Consider the following 20,846-nt stretch of genomic DNA (forward strand, 5'->3'; position numbering starts at 1 on the left):
GTAGTGCCAGAATTTAAGAAGAGGGAAGGGATGGGGAGGAGGGTTAAGGGGTGAGGGAGGAGGAGGAGGACAAAAAGCGACCAACGTACTAGGCCAGGCGGCCTTTCAGAGTAGTGCTGGAGGGCAGGGGAAGGAGAAGAACAAAAGAGGGGCAGACAGACAGGCAATTATCATACTGGTCAGGAGGCAAGTTTGAAATAGCAAAGTGCTAGAGCATGGAGAGGGGGATAAAGGGAGTGACAACAACATGTCAAGGTTGACCTGAGGCTGGGTGGGGATGCACACAACCATCAAAGGGAGGGAGGAGGGTGGGGGCAAACACAAAGCTTTCATGAGGGTAAGGGGGTGGGTGGAGGGCACACCCACCATCACGAGGGGCAAGGGGGTGGGTGGGGGGCACACACCATCACAAGGGTCAAGGGAGTCGGTGGGGGGCACACACCATCACGGGAGCTTCACCACCTAATGGAAATACCTTCCTCCATGAGATATATGTCCCTCTCGATGGAAGTATTTTTCTCATACGTTTGCCCTAATGAGAACATTTCTTGGACACATTGCATCCATATGAAAGAAGTTGCTCATAATGTGCCAGCCTGTGTCTTCCTAACAAGCAAGTATCATAAGAACATCTCTGTGATGAGACATTCTCTGTACACTGCCCCGAGTGGTCTTGTTTCAAGAATATCCGTTATGAGATGATACCTATAAAGTGCCCTGATTCTCACTTCCGTAATTCCCAGCCAGAACATCTCTGGACAACCCTTTTCCTAAGCCTTACTATGGAAATATTCTTGTCAATGAAACATTGCCCTGGTACAGACTTCTCTACATAGCCTCAAGACATGCCTTTTCTCTGTAGTGAGTCATTTACTTAGCAACCCCCCCCACCCCCACAAACCTGCAAAGACCCTTCTACTTTCCCTCGCATCATTGTCCCCATACTCTAGCCCCAGACCCACCCCGGCCTCACTTCGTCCAGCTTGTGGGTTAGCACGGAACGGAATTTCAAGAAGGACCAACATGGTACTGAGACTAGAGACAGGATTATGCTTCAGTGATGGTTTCAACTCTGCCATCAATTCTCATTAGTCTTCTAGGAATCGGGCATGTTTCTCTCTGGGCAACCTTCACCATTGGTATCCTTCTGGGTGGTAAATTTGCCCCATATGTATAAACCCTGCGCCGTTTATCCCCTCCAAGGAGCTTCGACGTATTGTCGGGGATTCCCCAGGGGGAGAACCATGTGGGGATTTGCAATTTAAGATGATGGTATTTTAATTTCACACCAATGCCTACCTCACATAGAAAATCCTCAGCAACGTTTTGATGTTATGGAGAGGGCAAATCTGCTGTCCATTGACATGTTAACACCACCAAATCACCATGCTGTTCTCAATATGGCACAGGCTTTGCCTGCTGTCCCACTGAACAGCAAAGACCAAATAGATGGATAGAGAGTCCTACAAGTAACCAGGGCAAAATGGAAGGGACACAGGCCAGAAAAAGAGTTGCAAAAACAATGGAGATCCCAACGTGCCTTCATTTTAAATTTCACAGCAAAACAAACATTTTCATGCTTTCTGTTTAACTGGCAGGAAGAAGAGCACAACAAAAAACCTCAGAAGGGCCATTTTGTTCAGGCAACATTTCTCAGTATTATGAACCCACCTGCTAGGCAGTCCCAAGTCTAGTCATAAGTACCCCCACTGCATCATATTCTGCCATCTGCTGACCTAAGGAGCCTAAGATGGCAGGAACATCGACAGTACCTCTGAATGAATACGTAAAGATTCACACACACTGTAAAATATAGTGGGAAAGGAAAGGCATGCAGAAATACAGAATACAAGGAAGCCCTTGTTGGGGAGAATTCTCAGAAATGTGCTTATTTCCCTTCACCACCTTAGAGACCCCCAGCAACTTTGCTGGATTTTAAGGGCTTGTTTTTTTCCCCTCGAGAGAGTGTGAGCCTTTTTCCCACTCTCTCAGGTATTTTGATGTGTGTTTTACTCTTGTGTTCTTTGGCTATGGAGTTTTAGATAACCCCATAGGCATCATCTTTTTATTGTTGTGTCACACAGCACCTTCAGTGCAGTGGCACAGGGGTGTCCTTTGGACTCCCCAACGTTTAAATACCTTCTCTGGGATTAACTACTGTTCCCATAGAATGTAGTTAAATTCACTTACTAAAATTCATAGACCCACCCAGCACAAACTATCTTCCTGTTGAGTGCTGGAGGGGTTACTTAGTATCTAAACACTCTTGTAGCTGTCAAAAGCTACCCTTTTCCATTGGAATGGCTGGTGGCAATGGTTTTATAATGAACTACCATGATTTTTCCCGACCGCAAAACACTGGTAGCTAAAAATCGGGGCCACCATGTTTTTCAATATGGCGCCTAAGATCCCTCTGTAAAAACAGACTGGTCCTCTTTTTTTCGCCGTTTCTTTGTGGAAAGGTCCTTCTGGTGTTTAACTCTGCGTGCCAAACCAGGTTTGGTCCCTTTGTTGGTGAGCCTTTGGCGGGCTTCAGGACTGAAGTCCGCCCATGGCATCTGAGTGTCTGGGGTGGGCAGGAAGTGAGGGAGGTGCAACGCCCTGTGCTTAGTCTCCTAGGAGACCCAAATGCACTCTGGCATGATTGGCTGGCTGACTGTCCGGCAGGACAGCCACCCTTCTGGGTGAGTGGCAGCGAAGCTGGAGTGAATGGGAGAAAACTGTTTAAAAGGCGAATCTCCAGGAATGAAAGGCAGTCGACCACTGGAACAAAAGAACCAAAAACAAGCTGGAAGAGGACGGCTGCTGCAACCACTGGACTGTTGATTTGCCCAGTTAAGCCCTGCTGCAACCCCGAATTGCCAGATCTCCAATTGACAGAGAAGCTCCTTCAAGGACAGCTTCTTGCTTTGAGCTGGTGGAACCAATCAACTCAGCATAGATGCCATTCTCAGAGCTGGTTAAGGTTAACCAGGGGGAAGGACACCAGTTTGTGTTTGGAAGCCACAGCTACTTGAGCTGAAGTGACACCATTTTGTTTGCTCCGACAACGATCCTGTACAGTGCAGGAGTCCCCTGACGTCCTCCCTCTTGTCCCCACGACTGAGGCTCAGGAACAGCGAGACCTGCAGGACCTGCCAGGAACCAACGTCTTCAGCTGCATATTTTTGCTCCACTTTAAGGTACTGTGCCATATGGTTGAGAGATCCCAACTCTCACGGTGGAAGTTTGTGAAACTTTCCCAACTCGCAGGCCTAATCAGCTTGTGACCCGACTCTATCGACTTTGGCCTGGCCTATTGAATTGAACTGACCCTCCTGATACATTGAACCTTTGCATTGTCTGAAAGAAGTGTTTTCTAACCCTTTGCACAAACCTATGGTTTTATTCCCATTGAAAAGTACTCAAGTGCTATTTGGCTCCTTTTTCAGGGGAGCGCAAACTGTCTTTATAACTTAGTTTGTTACTGTAGTATATTGATGTTTTAATATTGAGTTGATTTCTACTAGTGAAAGCTTTCTTAATGACTGTGTAAATAAATGTTTAAGTCTTTTTTTTACCAAGAAACCTTGAGTGTAAGTGTCTACTTGAACCACTGTGGTTGTGATACTTCTGTGTAACTGCTTCTACTGCTCACATTCCCTCTTGAGATTGAGATAAGCCTGGCTGCTCAGCTCGCTACCCAAATTGTGTGGTACAGATTTATACCAAAGGTTTGTATTTGCTTAAACCTTTAGTCCTAATTGTGTGTGGTGTTCCCAGAGGGTACTGCCTGCAATTTTGCCTAACACTGGTGTACAGCGGTGAGGATAAAGCATAGTCGTTACATTGAGAGTGCTACTCTTACCTTTGTTCAAAATAACATTCACAAGGCTAAGCTACACTAGAGAATCAATTGTTTTATAATGCCTAATATGAACACTCCCTTTGGCCTCTGCTGAAGTCTGCCCTACAGGGGCCACCTTCTGCCAGTAAAGACTGCAGCTCAGGATGGTCTGTAGGTTCCAGATCTCCAACGGGGGCAAGGTCCTCTTCCAGCTCTGACCTCAGCAGCTGATTCAACCTTTCCTGGTTGGTTCTCGCACTCGGCCTCAGCTGGTGGAGTAGTCACAGGTGTGTCTTTGTACAGTCTCGGGGATGTCCTTGTTGGTAGCACGGGAGTGCTTTCTGGTTTCTTCATTGAGACCTTGAGTTTCCCCTTTGGCTCTTTCCTTTTTGAAATTGCAGTCAGTAACTCCTGTGGGCTGGATGTTATCGTTTCCTCTATAACAACCTCTGTAGAGACATCTTATGTACTCTCCCTGGCCCTCCTGGTCTGCTCCTGTTTCCTTTTGCTGGGAGGCCTGGGGGTGCTTGATACAACTCCTAGAGTTTTTAAGTCATTCTCCAACATGACTCTCCCATGCACCTCACTCTGCACCCTAACAGGTATCTTTACAGTCATGTCATTGCACTGGATGAGAGCTGGTAATTGTCGAAGCATTTGAGCAGGGCCTCCAGCAAGCTTAGTGAGGTAGTTTGGGGCCTTTGCAACATCCTCTACCTTGAAAACAAATATTCATCCACTACAGTAATGCTGGCCCCAGTGTCTATAATGGCAGGGGTCTCCTGACCATTGACAAGACCACTGCCTTTATAATAATCTTTAGTTTTTTCTGGGATGGAATTATAGTCATATAGATTCTGTTGTTCCCACAGTCCCAAGGACACTAAAGAAACACTGGCTGAGACTTTCATGGGTTCCTCAGCCAGCAGGTGACAGTTTCCACTTGCCATTTGTACTTCTTCGTCTGGGGAGAAGGCTAAGGAGACGGTGTGGATCCCTGAAGGTTTACCCTTGCATCTGGGATCCCCTTTCACACGGTCAGTAGACCCACAAGCATAACATTTTCCAAATGTTTTAACAAATTAGGGTTTCTGCTGACCTCCCTCTGGTTTGGCACCAGCGGTTTCACTAGCCTGATTCTGTTTCCCTGGTGGCTTACCCTTCTTATGTGTGGGGCCCTCTTACAGGCCAAATGGATAAGACCCTTCAAGGTTGTGGGCAAACTTGGAGAGGTCAACTATCTGGTGGACTTGGGCAATCCTAAGGAGGCTCCCATAGTCTTTCACACCAACCGCCTAAAGGCTTATGTCACCAGACAACAAGTAAGAGCTTTGCTTCTCGCTTCAGCTTAAGGGGAGGAAGAGAGTGAACCTCTACCTGATCTCCTCAGGGGATAACCTTAAAATGAGAAAATAGGAGTTAATCTCTCTTCTAACCGGACACTGGAACAACAGGAGGAGTGCAAGTTTCTGTTAAATCAGTTTGCCTCCCTGTTTTCACTATCACCAGGCTTGACCCCTTGGGGCCAGCATGCATGATATTCTCACTGGTTACTGTTTACCTGTTAAAAGCAGAAGTTACAGGATGTCAAATAATGTTAGAACCCACATAAAGGAGGAGGTCAACAAGATGCTTGATCTCGGGGTAATAGAGCCCTCTACAAGTACATGGTCTAGTCCAGTTGTGCTGCTACCAAAAGCAGGAGCCAAGGAGTTAAGATTCTGTGTGGACTGTAGAGCTCTTAATGCAGTCACAAAGACTGATGCACATCCTTTACCTAGGACAGATGACCTGGTGGATAAACTTGGTTCAGCCAAGTACCTCAGTACATTTGACCTAATGTCAGGCTATTGGCAAATAGCCCTGACAGACTATGCCAAGGAGAAAACTGCATTTTCAAACCCAGTAGGCCTCTACCAGTTTAAGGTAATGCCTTTTGGACTAAAGAATGCACCCGCAACATTCCAAAGGATGGTTAATCAAGTTCTGAATGGGATGGAGGACTTCTACATGGCATACTTGGATGACATTGCAGTGACCAGCCATACTTGGAAAGAACATGTTGACCAATTAGGATATGTTTTGCAGGCTCTTGAGCAGGCCCATCTGACCATAAAGGCAAGTAAATGTCAAATTGGTCAGAGCAAAGTGGTCTACCTTGGACATGAGGTAGGAGGAGGCGAAATAAGGCCATTGCCTAGCGAAGTACAAGCTGTACAAGAATGGGCCACCCCTACTACTCGAACCCAAGTGAGAGCCTTCCTAGGTCTCACTGGTTATATTAGGAACTTAATTGAGAACTATGGGTCCATAGCTTCTCCCTTAAATGTAGTATCCTCACCCAAATTTCCTAAAAAGGTCAGATGGAATGAGGAGTGCAGTTAGGCATTTGAAGGTCTTAAAAAAGCTCTTTGTCAAGCTCCAGTCCTAAGAGCTCCTGACTATAGCCAAACCATCATTGTGCAGACAGATGCCTCCAATACAGGTATAGGTGCAGTTTTGAGTCAGCTGAATGAGAAAGGTAGGGAGCATCCAATCTGCTTCATTAGCCGGGAGCTGAAGGAACCATAAACCAGGTGGGCAACCATTGAAAGAGAATGTTTTGCTATTGTGTGGTCACTGAAGAAGTTTAGACCATACTTGTATGGATCTACTTTTGTGATTCAGACTGACCACCAACCCTTGAGATGATTAATTTAGATGAAAGGGGAGAACCCAAAACTATTGAGATGGTCAATCAGCCTCCAAGGGTTTTATTTTACCATTGAACACAAGTCGGGGTGTAAGAACCAAAATGCTGATGGTCTCTCCAGAATGTTTGACCGACTGGAGTAAGGAGATTCATCCAGGGGTGGATTAAATCCACCTGTCCCTTAGTCTGGGAGAGACGAGTGTTGGGGAGAATTCTCACAAATGTGCTTATTTCCCTTCACCTTACAGACCCCCTGCAACTTTGCTGGATTTTGAAGGCTTGTTTTTTTTCCCCTGGAGAGCGTGTGAGCCTTTTTCCCACTCTCTCAAGTATTTTGATGTGTGTTTTACTCTTGTGTTCTTTGGTTATGGAGTTTTAGATAACCCCATAGGCATATTTTTATTGTGGTGTCACAAAGCACCTTTAGTTCAGTGGCATGTGGGTGTACTTTGGACTCCCCAAGGTTTAAAGACCTTCTTTGGGATGAACTACTGTTCCCCAGAGAATGTAAAGTTAAATTGGCTTTACTAGTCTTTTTTAATTCATGGACCCAGCAAAAACTATCTTGCTATAGAGTGCTGGAGGGGTTACTTAGTATCCTCTATGTATAAACACTCTTGTAGCTGTCAAAAGCTACCCCTTTCCATTGAAATGGCTGGTGGCAGTGGTTTTATAACAAACTACCATGATTGTTCCCGACTGTGAACACAGGTAGCTAAAAATCGGGGCTGCCATGTTTTTCAATATGGCGCCCAAGATCCCCCTGTAAAAACAGACTCGGTCATCTTTTTTCCCTGTTTCGTTGGGAAAGGTCCTTCTGGTGTTTTAACCAGGTTTGGTCCCTTTGTTCGTGAGCCATTGGAGGGCTCAGGACTGAAGTCCGCCCATGGCGTCTGAGTGCCTGGGGTGGGCAGGAAGTGAGGGAGGTGCAACTCCCTGTGCTTAGTCTCATAGGAGACCCAAATGCACTCTGGTGTGATTGGCTGGCTGACTGTCCGGCAAGGACAGCCACCCTTCTGGGTGAGTGGCAGCTAGGTTGGAATGAATGGGAGAAAACTGTTTAAAAGGCGAGTCTCAAGGACTGGAAGGCAGAGTAGACTACTGGAACGAAAGAACCGAAGACGAGCTGGAAGAGGACGGCTGCTGCAACCACTGGACCGTTGGTTTGCCCGGTGAAGCCCTGCTGCAACCCGAATTGCCAGATCTCCAATCAACAGAGAAGCTCCTTCAAGGACGGCTTCTTCCTTTGAGTTGGTGGGACCAATCTACTCAGCAAACGCCTGGATACCATTCTCGGAGCTGGTTAAGGTTAACCAGAGGGAAGGACACCAGTTTGTGTTTGGAAGCCACAGCTACTTGAGCTGAAGTGATGGCATTTTGTTTGCGCCGACGACGATCCTGTGCAGTGCAGGAGTCCCCTGACTTCCTCCCTTTTGTCCCCACGACTGAGGCTCAGGAACAGCAAGACCTGCAGGACCTGCCAGGAACCAACTTCTTCAGCTGCATCTTTTTGCTCCATATGGTTGAGAGATCCCAACTCTCGCGGTGGAAGTTCATGAATCTTTCCCAACTCGCAGGCCAATCAGCTTGTGACCCGACATATATCATCTGAACTACTTCTAAAAACTTTACAAAGACTTCTCCATTTGTACCAGAACTGTGCTGTCCTATCCAAGAACACTAGACTATTGACTTTGGCCTGGCCTAGTGAATTGAACTGACCCTCCTGGTACATTGGACCTTTGCATAGTCTGAAAGAAGGGTTTTCTAACCCTTTGTACAAACCTATGCTTTTTATTCCCATTGGAAAGTACTGAAGCGCTATTTTGGCTCCTTTTTCAGGGGAGCGCAAACTGTCTTTATAACTTAGTTTGTTACTGTAGTATATTGATATTTAATATTGAGTTGCTTTCTACTAGTGAAAGATTTCTAAATGACTGTAAATTAATGTTTAAGAATTTTTTTACCAGGAAACCTTGAGTGTAAGTGTCTACTTGAACCACTGTGATTGTGATACTTCTCTGTAACTTCTTCTACTGCTCACATTCCCTCTTGGGATAAGCCTGGCTGCTCAGCTCGCTACCAAAAGTGTGTGGTACAGACGTATACCAAAGGTTGGTTTTTGCTTACACCTGTAGTCCTAGTTGTGTGTGGTGTTCCCAGAGGGTACTGCCTGCAATTTTGCCTAACAGCCCTACATCCTCTCCCCGAAAGCCTACCCAATAGCTTTATAAAGCAACAAAGGAGAGGTGGCTCTCAACACTATTAACTTTGCAATGATTGTTGAACATTAACACTAGCCCCCCGCCCACAGTCCCAGCACATCCCTTTTTCTGTGGATGTGCTTCCCATTGGCACGCCAATGTTGTTGGAATATTATATGTTACGTCTTTATGTGGGGGTAGAAAGTTGTTAGAGCATTCACTGGTGTGGTTTGGTAACACAGTTTAATGTATCATCGGTCTTGGAGCCGTTTGTCTTACACAGAGGGAATAGATATGTATTATCCCTGTGCCAATAGAAGTGGGCTTTGTAATGCACACAGGTTATGTGACTGAAAACTGCAAGCAGTTCCTCAGGGAAAGGAGAGGGGTACGAGGGAGTGTGCTGTTTTCATAATTATGGTGAATGTGGCATAGTGATTAATTATGGTGACTGTGAAGGTACAGACCCCATGGCCCACCGCCACCAAACCAGCACAACTGTAATTGCCAACAGCCTGGAATGCTGTCTCTCAAATGAGCCAGCATCACAGGTACGCAGACCACATCATGACGCATCTTCCTCCCTTAGACAACAACAGTAAATGAATGAGGATTGGCAATAATCAGGAAAAACAAAACATATCCAACTAAAACAAAAACCTATCCAAACTAAAAAGCTTACATCAAGAAGGCTAAACTAGAGCTGAAAACACTCTCTCACACTGCTACCACACATAATCCCTCATCAGCAGGTGGCCTAAAACACCCTCGCCGGGCGACCACCACCGGCAGCTTCCAACTGAACTTCTACTTCACTCAACATCGCCCTTGCACCAGTTCCCACACCATCCACAACAAACCTCTCCTCAGAACGTTGATGTACACACTGTTTCACAGGAAAATCACACGAAATTCCAGGCGAGTCTGGTCACGGATAATGGGGTACAATTTGTTTCCCAGTAGATAAATATTACATTCTTCAAGCACCTGGGATCATCCTACACCTACCATGCATTATTGTGCCACTAGTTTCCCTTAATCTAACTATGAATGTAGCCATGAGTGGCACAGGAGACACTTCTGCCGATAAAGGGTATTAAACGAATGGTCCATATCATCATCATTATACAGTTTCTACTGTGTAGCATGGTAACACTATGCATGCGCGATGATTCTCCTTTTGTAGTGCACACCTAAAAGAATCGCTTCTGGGTGATATCAGGTTTGTTGGCTAAGAAAACAAATGCACGCTTACGTAAAGGGAATTGGTTAGGTTCAGATACGTTGCTCAAGTGGAGAAGCTGGGATGGTAGCCAGTTTTCCTGTCTCCACATTTTGTAATGTAGGCAGCAGGCTACATCTCTTCCCATCCCTTGGTTAGTTTTACATCGAAGTCAAATGCTTTCTGCATAGGTGTCTATCAAATCTGACACCCGTATAATAGTTTCAATAAAGCTGGCTTGCAAAGCAACAATGTAAATTAACCTGATTGTACATACAATATTTTTTATAGATTCACTCAGAGAGCAAAAGGGCACGACAGAGAATTTATATCTACAATCTGAGTACAAGGCAATCCAGCAAAGTATGCAGTTTAAACATGAATCTTTGTCCTCCACAAATTATTGTGCAGTGACCATAACCCACTAACAACCTCACGTTTCATCCACACTCGCTCACCACGTCCTTACCCACTCGCCAACATAGACCAAACCCTCAGAAATCTGCCGCGCTCCAATCAATGTGTAAATCCGTCCACTGGCCAAAACACCCAGATCTTCTCCAGACACTTGAGGTCTTCCATCTGGAAACCAGACACCTGGTGTGCAAACCACAATCCACCCAGAAAACACACCCAGGACACCAGTTGCTCCTGGTTCTACATGCACCAACAATTAAGCACAACCCCTTGTCTAGTCATATATTCCCCTAACTACCACCCCTCCACTATTTTCATTTAAGATGCGTGGCATACATTTGCATAACCTAACTATACACTGTAAAATACAATGAAGGGAAACAACTATGTCCATATCAATGTAAGCAAACTACACTGATTCACTATGAGTAACTATTTGAGAAGTTATAAACTTTGTGGAAAAACACGGTGGGCTGAGGGCCTGCTGGTGAGGTGATTGCTTGTGTGTGTGTGTGTGTGTGTTTGTGTTTGTGTGATGTCGTAGATTTAAATTTTGGTAGGGCAGACATGGACTTTCGTCATTCTTAGACCAATTAAACAATTATCATGTCAATTAATCATAACACCTATGAATGACCTGCAAACAGAGACGTCTTTATGGGAGGGCAAAAGGGGCAATTGCATCTTGGAGGGGGCCCCACAAGGCTGCCTACTCTAAATACATCAGTTCACATTGTTTATCCGACATAAATAGCACATTTCGGGATATTTAAAGGCTTGCTGCTGAGACTCCAATCCTGTTGTATGACTGTTGTTGAAAAGAACATTGTGCTTTGATCCATTCATCATGTAATGCTTTGTGTTCACTGTGATACAAAGACACAATTCTTGTACCATTCTCACCTTTCTGTTGTGATTATATTGATCATGTGCAATAAATAGCCAAAGTTCAAATGCGTATTGATAAATGTGAGTTCTCCAATAGTTAAGAACAGACTAAATCAGTGACTCACCCCCTGAAGTGTGCCCGAAATAAACCTTTAATGAGTTTAGCAATTATTGTATAGAATTCCAGAAAGACGCATTATTTGGTATTCCTACTCTTTCTTATTTAGGGTCAGTGCTGAAAGTGTTCGACTTGTGGCACTCCCATTCTTATTTTTCTTATATAAGGGGCCTGACAAGAAAGCCAGCCATTCCAGAATTAAAGTGCCACGTGGTGCTGGCCACAGCCCAGGAGCTTGCATTAAAAAATAAAATAAAAACACTTTTTTAAAATTTGTTTTTTAGAGGTCGCAAGGGAGACCTCAGAGGTTGCAGTTGCGACCTCTGGCGACCCCTAAATGACATCCTTGGGAGTTCAGCCTTTTTGTTTCTATTGAAAACTAAGGAACATGTGGGTTGTGAACTGTGCGTGCAGGCAAAAGCCAGAGAACTCTTGTGGCATGTTTCAAGAGACAATTTGGGGATGGGGGTAAGGGGGGTTGCGATGCACAAACCAAAGATGGGAAGTAAAGAATACTGCTCTAGGTTGAGTTTTGTTTTCCTGTATTAGTGGTAGGACAGTTAGTATTGTAGCATAGGTCTGGATAGAGGACTGGTTTTGATTTGCGTAAGATATCCTGATGGGCAACTTTTTAAAAACATTTTTAGAATTGAGTACCTTCCTTGCAGCAGTACAGCTAGGTGAGGATTTTTCTTTACCTTAATACAGTGAAATATCATGAATCATGTCTAGTTGTCTGTCTCCTGTGTCTGGCCTATCACAAGACCCTGAGGAGCATTTCCACAAAATGGTGGTTGCCATACGACTGAAGATTTATCTCTTGGGTAGGACCAATTAGGAACCACTCTCCTCGGTCAAAAATCACCACAGTGACCTGTGGATAAGTGCATGAGATCGCTGGGGGGTGTGGGGGGGGGGGGTAGTTCCTCGATGCATTGTGAAGAAACCTGGTTGGCAGGGAGGGTGGGATCTTAGCCAGAGTTGCTGGTCACAGATTGCTCCAGGATGGCGATGTGGTGTGTAGGCTGCCGTGAAGAAATAGGACCTCATTACTGGAGAAGAGATCCACCTTTCGGGTGGCCTGTTTTTGGACTCTGGCGCAAGCTGAGGTGGTAGAAAGGGGGCTTGTGAGGTGTCTTTCACTGAGTCTGTTTGGCGGGGTATCTTGTGGAGCACGTGGGGAAGAAGGTCCCTCATTTACTGGTGAAGGGGAGTGACTAATACTGATATATGGTGTAGATACCATATTCAGTACGTGTCACAGGTACCAGTCCAGGTGAAACCTATAACTGCTACCACCATCCTTCTGGCCCTTCTGGAAAAGCCTAATTTTGGATATTTGCTTGTGCTGAACTGCAAGAGCAAACCTTCCTTGCTCTAGACGCTAGAAGCTAAGCAAATGAGAGAATGGAGGGCAATCAACAAACAGGGAATGCCGTTCTCAAACTTCTCTGTGGCTAAAAGGAATACGTTATTTGAAATTTCACTGCATTGCTGTGTGTGTGTAAGGATTTTCTTACATGCACTTACCTGTAAGAGCCACTATAAACACAAGCACCAATGTGGCAGCAGTGGCAACTGTGGGGAACTGCCCTTTGATACACAAGCTGGTAGCTGGCTGGAAATGCTACTGCGTCACAACAGCGAAACGCATGTTGCACGCAAAGGGCGTCACCACCAACTAGCGAGACGGCGATAGGAGGACTGCCTGATAATCCCTGTTGTGACAGAAGGCGTTCCGGGCAGAGATTCTATAATGAAGTCTTTGGTAAGTGAAGAGGTACCTACTTTTAATCCGAAGCCTGCCCTGGTGCACTCGTACGACATTAGGAAAACCCTCTCTAAATCAAACACTAATTGCAAGAGGACTAGGGGTGAAGAAATTGTGCCCCCTCCCAATTGCAAAATTACCAGGTTCTTCCCCAGTAAACCCACGTCATCTGTGAATGGCTCCGTAGCCAAACGGATTAATACCTTGTTGGAGTGCCTGCGTTCTAAATCAACGGAGTCCATTATTATGGTAGTGGAGGCCGATAATGTTGTTGAAACATGTGATATATTAACCACAGCACCTACACCTACCAATGAGAGAAAACTAGATGAGAAACCCATAGTAAAATGAACAAATAAGGCAGTGTTGGAGGTCCATGAATGTGCTATTGGCATTAGTTGCATAGACTTGGTAGTACATATTGGTCCAGAAGGACAACCTGCTCTCCCATCATACCTCTGCTAAATTCTATTATTATTGATAGCGACAAGGAGGAGGTATCAGATGCAATAAATGTTGCAGATAAGGCTGCAGCTGTTTTGGTGGATCCATAGTTCAATCATGTCACAGAAGAGTTGGCTAGTGTGGCAATGCCCAATCTGCACAATGTGTGACCTTTGGAGTCCGGTATGGAGGAACATTTAATCACACACAATTCATTGCCCTCCACTCTAAAATGTCAAGCTCTGGACTCCTCCTGACCTTATTGGTGAGACATTGTGAAAATATATAGAGAGAAGTAAAGACGCACTCATTTACTCTTTGGATGACTACTAAGCACTCGGGTATTAAACCAGTGTTGTCTAATGTTGTCTGCATTGTTCTTGACCACATTGGGGCCGAGGAGGTTGAAAATGATGACGCTAAGGATAGTAATGAAAATAAAGCAAATCTTTAAACTGTGACGCACCTATCCAGAAGATGCCGGATATACCGGTAGCTAGTGATTCTATCCTTCTCATTTCGACATCGCCAATTATGCCAATGATCGAGAGTATAGTGGTGAATGGCACCAATGACACTAGGAACATTAAGAACTTAAATATCCTGAGTAATCAGACACAAGGCAAAAATAAAGGGAATCGGAAGAGGTGAAAAAACACTGGGAAAACTAAGTAAGTCATTATCTCGGAGTCTAAAAACATGATGCTGGGTCAGGAAGGAATACACAGTATCACTAACAACCAGCATAAAAAGAAAAAAGAAATACTTGCAGAGCAAAAAACTACAGTACACCTACTCAAAATCTGATACAGAACAGCACTCTCACATTAAAGGTGAGTTATACGCTGAACACCATACGAGTGAATTTGGTTCTTCAAAAGAACAAGACAGATATTCGTGAATTAACTAACTCTCCCACCCAGACCACTCATACCACTGAGCAGTGGGACCAACTAGAACCGGAAATGTCCATCGATCTAGAAGGGGTGGACATACTGTTCATGAAGCCAGATGGTGAGGTTCGGCACAGAACTGAACAAGGTGGCCTTCATACATCTGAACAATGCAACATATAATGAATCATTTAGTCATCTAAACATCCTTAAGACCAATTCACTAAGTGATATGGCCTGTTTAGAATATTGGAGGGTCCCTTTAACTAATATACAAAGCAATATGGCCCACTTGGATCATGCAAGTCCTATTTGCTCCCTTGTGGAACGTGTTGGACTCTATAATCTTATGAAAAAGTTGGAAAGGAGAGATCCTAACTCCGAATTGAGCATACAAATCTGGAGTCTTTTCTGTCCTGCTGATAACTGTCTCAAATAGCAGTGCTATTCTAGAATTATTGCATTTAATGTTTCCTTTACATTTCATTAACTCCAGTGATATTCAGCTAGTGGATCAGATGGAAGATGAATTTATGGCTGGGGCCAGGATATATTTCTATTCTGAGACAGAGTGATGCTGCTCTCTTTTACTAATTAATTCTTAAGAATGAGATACAATTGTGGGGTTATTTGTAGGAAGAAGAGGAGTCCTGTACAAGCTCCACAATTGTCCACTGGCCCTTCTATTGTGGTGCTTAACAGGGAAGGGATTAGAAAACCATTCATTAATATGCAGCGCTTTGTGAATTCAATCAAGTTGGATGGCAAAGATTGGTCCTGGTTAGCAGGGGCTCTCCAGCCAAAGACCATTCACAGACCCTAACATGCAGTCAAGTATGCTCTCTTGGAACACGAGAGTGCATTATTTATAGGAGGAGGGGATCTGGAATACGATGGAGGAATATGCTGTTGTTGTGCTACAGGAAACTTGGGCAGCTGATTTACTGGAGTGTGATGGTAGGCATAGTATCCAATCCTTGGTGAACAGGGATGAGTTGGAAGACCTAAGGGAGGGTTACTCTTAAATGTTCCCAACCTACTACACTTGAGCAAAGTCGACTTAAATTCAGAGTTTGTTCTGGTAGGTAGAATTACAGGGAATTGGCTGTGAATTTTCACTAACAACATGGTAATTAACATATATGAACCTCTAGTCCTTGACCACACAGAGGAAATAATATCATGCATCAAGCCTTTGGTGGTGGACTACAGTGGTGTGGGCACTATCCGCATCTTTATCTTGGGGTATCTTAATACTAAAATTCCATGTTGTGCGACTGATGATTATGAACAATTATAGGCATCCCAATTGCTAAGCTAAGAGTGTAATGTGAATGGGATGAAGTGAAACTTTTTCCTAAATAGTCACAGATTTACCATGCTCAATTGTAGATGTAAGGGAGATATCCTGGGTGAATATATGTGAATAAACAAAGAGTGCAACAACTCTTGATTACGGCTTTATACTAGCACGATTTTAAATTTACTCATCCTGGCTCTCACTATTGAGTGTATAGAAGACCGTGACAATTTCTCGCTGATTATTATTTGACGCTCACCGGCTATGGCTATAACCATGGATCAGGCAGGTAGGGTAAGCCTTAAAGCAGGGTTAACCGCATTGTCTGGAAGCCCCATAAGTTTGATGCCGTAGATCACTGTTTTATCAATAAATGTTCTGGGTACATGGATCATTATGGAGTTGGGGAACATAGACATAATAATCATTTCAACTCTAGTACAGATCATGGGGAATTGCAAGAAGGAAGGTTCTCTTTGCTAGATAGCAGTTAGTGCGCCCTTGCTATGAAAGCAGTATTTAGGCTAATAAAAACATTTACTAGTGCATTTGGTAGATATCACGGTTATTGCGACAATACTAAGGAAGCAGAAAATAGGCTGATAAAACATTTACTAATCCATTTGGTAGATGGCATAGTTAAATTAACATTTGTTCGAATGCATCGTTTGAGATGCGTGGCTATGCTGTTTACCGCTTATAGCGCTGCAGTTAGTGCGGCAAAATATGATTAATAAGGGCTTGCTTGCCTCTGTGTGCATGCAAACATACACTGTAGAAAGCTCTATAGTTCAGCAAACATATTATAGCAATAAATGCAATTTAGGTGATAGCGATACAATGAGTGTCCGGAACAACAATGGAACTGAGAGCTTTGCTTTGCTGTGCGGAGGGTGCCGACGTAACACGGTGGCAGTGTCCTGCTGTAGGAGTTAATAAAATCTCAAGGACGGCTGGCAAAGAGATCAGTAAATGCTCGACTAGCTTAACTGCATAGGTACACCTGTACCTGGACTATGCCCCATTGCATGAAATGTTTACACGTAGCAATTATCTGCAATCAATGGGGAGCATTGCCATCTCCTCTAGGGACAGACTTCCCCTACCACTAACTGTCAGTGCGTTTCATGTTACCCTTATCTCAAATAGTCTGCAGTTACTAAACGTATGTGTGCCCATTTTTTCAGCACATCTCATATTAGAGTGAAACCTCTAATACAGCATGTACACCTTGCCTCTCTTCATATGCATGCTAGGCACCGTGCTCACCCTCCTCAACAGCAAACAGAACTCACTCAGACTAGAGCTAGCCAGCCACATCTATGACAGCAATTGCAACCCCAACACCATGAAGTATCTCGCCTATCCCTCCCAATATACCGCACACACAGCCATGCACACACCCCCACATCATTCCAGACAACACAGACTTGGGTCACGCACCCTCCCGCTGATCGTTGCCACAGCTCCTATCCGCATAGCACTTAGAAACTCCCACCGAGGACTTTGGACCTCCTACAGTGCTAACAGCAGATACCACTGCTCCACAGTCAATAACCACACTATTACCAAAGCACATCCACAAATAACCGCCCACAACACCACCAAACAACATTACTCAACATTACAAACAAGCACCTCGCACCCTACAAAAAATAGCACTCAACCTCTGCCTTACAAATGCGCCCTAATCAATGTCTGCTCCCTCAATGCCCATGCGCTAGAAGTGAATGACTTAATCTCTAGCCAAGACTTAGACATAATAGCCATCACGGAAACATGGCTTCACAAAGCCTCCTCCCCGGCTATCGCGCTAACACTTCCTGAAGATTACTCTATCCTGAGTCAGGACAGGCCTGACAAAACAGGAGGGGGGAGTAGCCATAATCTTCAAGGAGCACATCCCCATGAGGCCCATACCCCACCAAAGAGAAGGGAATGTAGACATACTATCAGCTAAATTAGCTCTCTCTCCAAAAAATACCATAAATATCCATGTTATATACCGTCCACCAGGAGCCACCAAAGACTTTAGTGCTTATCTTAACCTTCCATGCGTAGCACCACCATTCTCACCAGACCCCAACGTCCTAGCAGAGTTATTCAAAAATACACTCACTAATGCTATCAACACTATTGCCCCATTAGAAAATAAAAAAGAGAAAAAATCCTTCCACTAAAATTCCTGGTTCACAGAAGAGCTCCAAAATATGCACTTCTAAACGCCAGGCGCTTAAATCATGGCAGACCAACCCTTGTGACATCACCAAAGCTAACTTCCAATCCATTTCCAAAAAGTACAAAGATTCCATATTCATTGCTGAATCACAAGCCTATAACAATCAAATCGCCTCTGCCAATTCTCAAACTAAAGAACTCTTCACTATCTTTAAAGAATTAACCATACCTCCCACATGCTCCGATGAGATCGTTAAAGATGAAGCTTGGTGCAACAGCATACAATCTGTATGCTAAAAAAATTAGATCTCCTCCAACACAAAATATCAGACCATTACAAAGCCTTGCCTAAACAGAATCACCAGGAGCAGAACCGGCCCAAACACATTTCCTAAATTCTCATTCACTGAAATCTCCAAAGTAGATGTTATAGATATCCTCAAACATCTCAAACCTTCACAATGCAAGGGCGATGTATGCCCACCTAAAATCATCAAAGAATGCGCTGAGCAACTTGCGCCTATCATTACCGCCTTCATCAACGCTTCATTCAAAACAGGCATAGTCCCAGACAGCCTAAAAAAAACACTAGATCCCTCTCAACCTAACAACTATCGACCCATAACAACGGTCCCGTTTCTTCTAAAAATACTTGATAAGGCCTCTCACAGACAAATCCAACTGTACCTAGAAACCAACTCTATCCTAGGAAAAAGACAACCTGGTTTCCGCAAAGGACATGGAACCGAAACCGCCCTATTAGAAACCAAATTACTAATATCCTAGACAAAGGCAAGCCTGCCCGTCTCCTGTTCCTTGACGTCTTACCAGAATTTGATCTGGTTGACCACAGCACCCTCACCAATCGCCTCACGCATGCTGCCCACTTCTCCAATCACGCAGCTACCTGGGTCACCTCCTTCTTAGAAAGCAGAGCTATGAAAGTGTTCTCCAACATAGCCAATGCAGAACTCACTATCACACATTGTGGTGTCCCACAAGGCTCCTGTACAGCCCCTACTCTGTACAATCGATTTACAAAGCCTCATTTTGATAAACTGGATGTACTTGGGATCACATACACAAACTATGCTGATGATACCCAAGTGCTCCTTCCCCTCACAGGGATCTATCACCAAGACGCTGCAACCCTTCAGCAAATCTACTCTACTATCCAAGCCTGGATGGCCACGAATGGGCTCTGCCTTAATGGGGACAAAACGGAAATCCTCATTCTTGGCCAAAAGGCTACTTTAGCCAAATTAGGTGCTAGCTATGTCAACTTCCATATCGACAACTGTGTCATTCCAGTTCTTTCCTCTGTCAAAACGCTCGGTATCCACATAGATGCTACACTATCCATGGACAAGCAAGTGAGCGCCATTGTCTTGGCCTCTGCACTGAGTACTAAACTCATCAATGCTATAAAGCCTTTTATAACTAAGGACAACTGTCTCTCTATTGCCAGAGCTACCATAGGAGCCAAATTGGACTATTGCAATGCCCTCCTAGCCGGCACCTCCCAAAAAAACATAGCTAGACTCCAAACCACCCAAAACAATGCTCTTAGAGCAGCTCTTAGTATACCCAAAAGTGAACACATTACACAAGCAAGAAAAACGGCTCACTGGCTCCCAGTCAAAGACCGTATCACTTTAAAAATACTCTCTACCACCCACAAATGCATCAATCTTTCTGCACCTTCATACCTATCAGACACACTATCCAGAACACATTCAACTAGGCCCATCAGACTAGGATACACCAACTAGCTCACAGTGCCTCGAATTAACAGGGCCAAGACAGGAGGAACAGGCTTCCCTCATCTTGCCCCTAAGCTATGGAACGCCCTCCCTACCGCCCTCAGAGCCGAAACGTCTCAACATCTTCCGAAAAAACCTAAAAACTGCCCTCTTCAACTAGCATCCACCACAGCACACCCACCACAGATACCACCCTCCTTTACACATGCTCACGTCCAATATCCTTGGATTGCTTGCCTGTACGCTAACTTGTATTATGTCCTTGTATGCTCCTACGCCATTTTCTTTTTTCCACTGTAACTAGCTCATCATGTCCATTGCGCTTTTCTGTATGTCCTTCTGTAACTAAGCTGAGTAACCACTGTAACAAGCGCCACAATGCTTACAAGCTGCTGTGCGCTTAACAAATGTGAATAAATAAATATGTACTATAGTGATTACTTTTAAATGCTTGAAATAGATCTACTCGTTTTATTACTATGTATAGCATTTTATGCTATGTGGAATGAGTGATTGTATATAAAAAGCCATAATTGGATACAATATATCAATAATAATAATGATAATAAAAACATACTTCAATCAGGTGACAGTAACAATATCATGACCCTCCCACATAGAGTTTCCAAGACTCAGAAGGTGCAAGGAATACTTGTGTTCAGGGCTTTCTATACCCCACGCAAGCTCAGGTACCCCCACACCTCCCTCACAATCCCTATGAATGGTCACTATCTGAATGATACGATCCGGGCTGAGGGTGGTACTCCTCTCACTAAAAAGCTTCCACTTCTTTCTCTTGAGTCTCTTAAAGGTGACCTAAAAGCAATCCTTCGAAAAGAGATGGCTATTCTTCGTTCTGATCTTGGTGCCACCATTGTGGAAAATAAATTGGAGCTAGTGACCATAGTGTACAGGATCTACCAGACCAAATCATCTGTTCCCATTTTGGAGATCAAGAGGCATAGAGTAGTGGACGAGCTGCAAGAAGCAAAATATAATATAACAATATTACATGTTAAATGTAAAGACTAAAAGAACAGATCATGAAGCGGGAACGTAAGAATCCAATTTCTAAAGGAATGCTTGGAGTTGAATAACATGGATGGCTCTCTGAGGAATTTATTGAAGCT

The 20,846-nt window shown here is 44.3% G+C and overlaps 1 protein-coding gene across 1 annotated transcript in view; it reads left to right on the forward strand.

The window, feature by feature from the left end:
- The window catches only part of LOC138567822 (prokineticin receptor 2-like), a 235,193-nt gene that overhangs the window by 61,373 nt on the left and 152,974 nt on the right, over window positions 1-20,846 (forward strand). The gene's annotated exons all lie outside the window — the stretch shown is intronic.

This window comes from Ambystoma mexicanum, chromosome 2p, assembly GCF_040938575.1.
Source record: "Ambystoma mexicanum isolate Mex_15411 chromosome 2p, UKY_AmexF1_1, whole genome shotgun sequence".
NCBI classification, from domain to species: Eukaryota; Metazoa; Chordata; class Amphibia; order Caudata; family Ambystomatidae; genus Ambystoma; species Ambystoma mexicanum.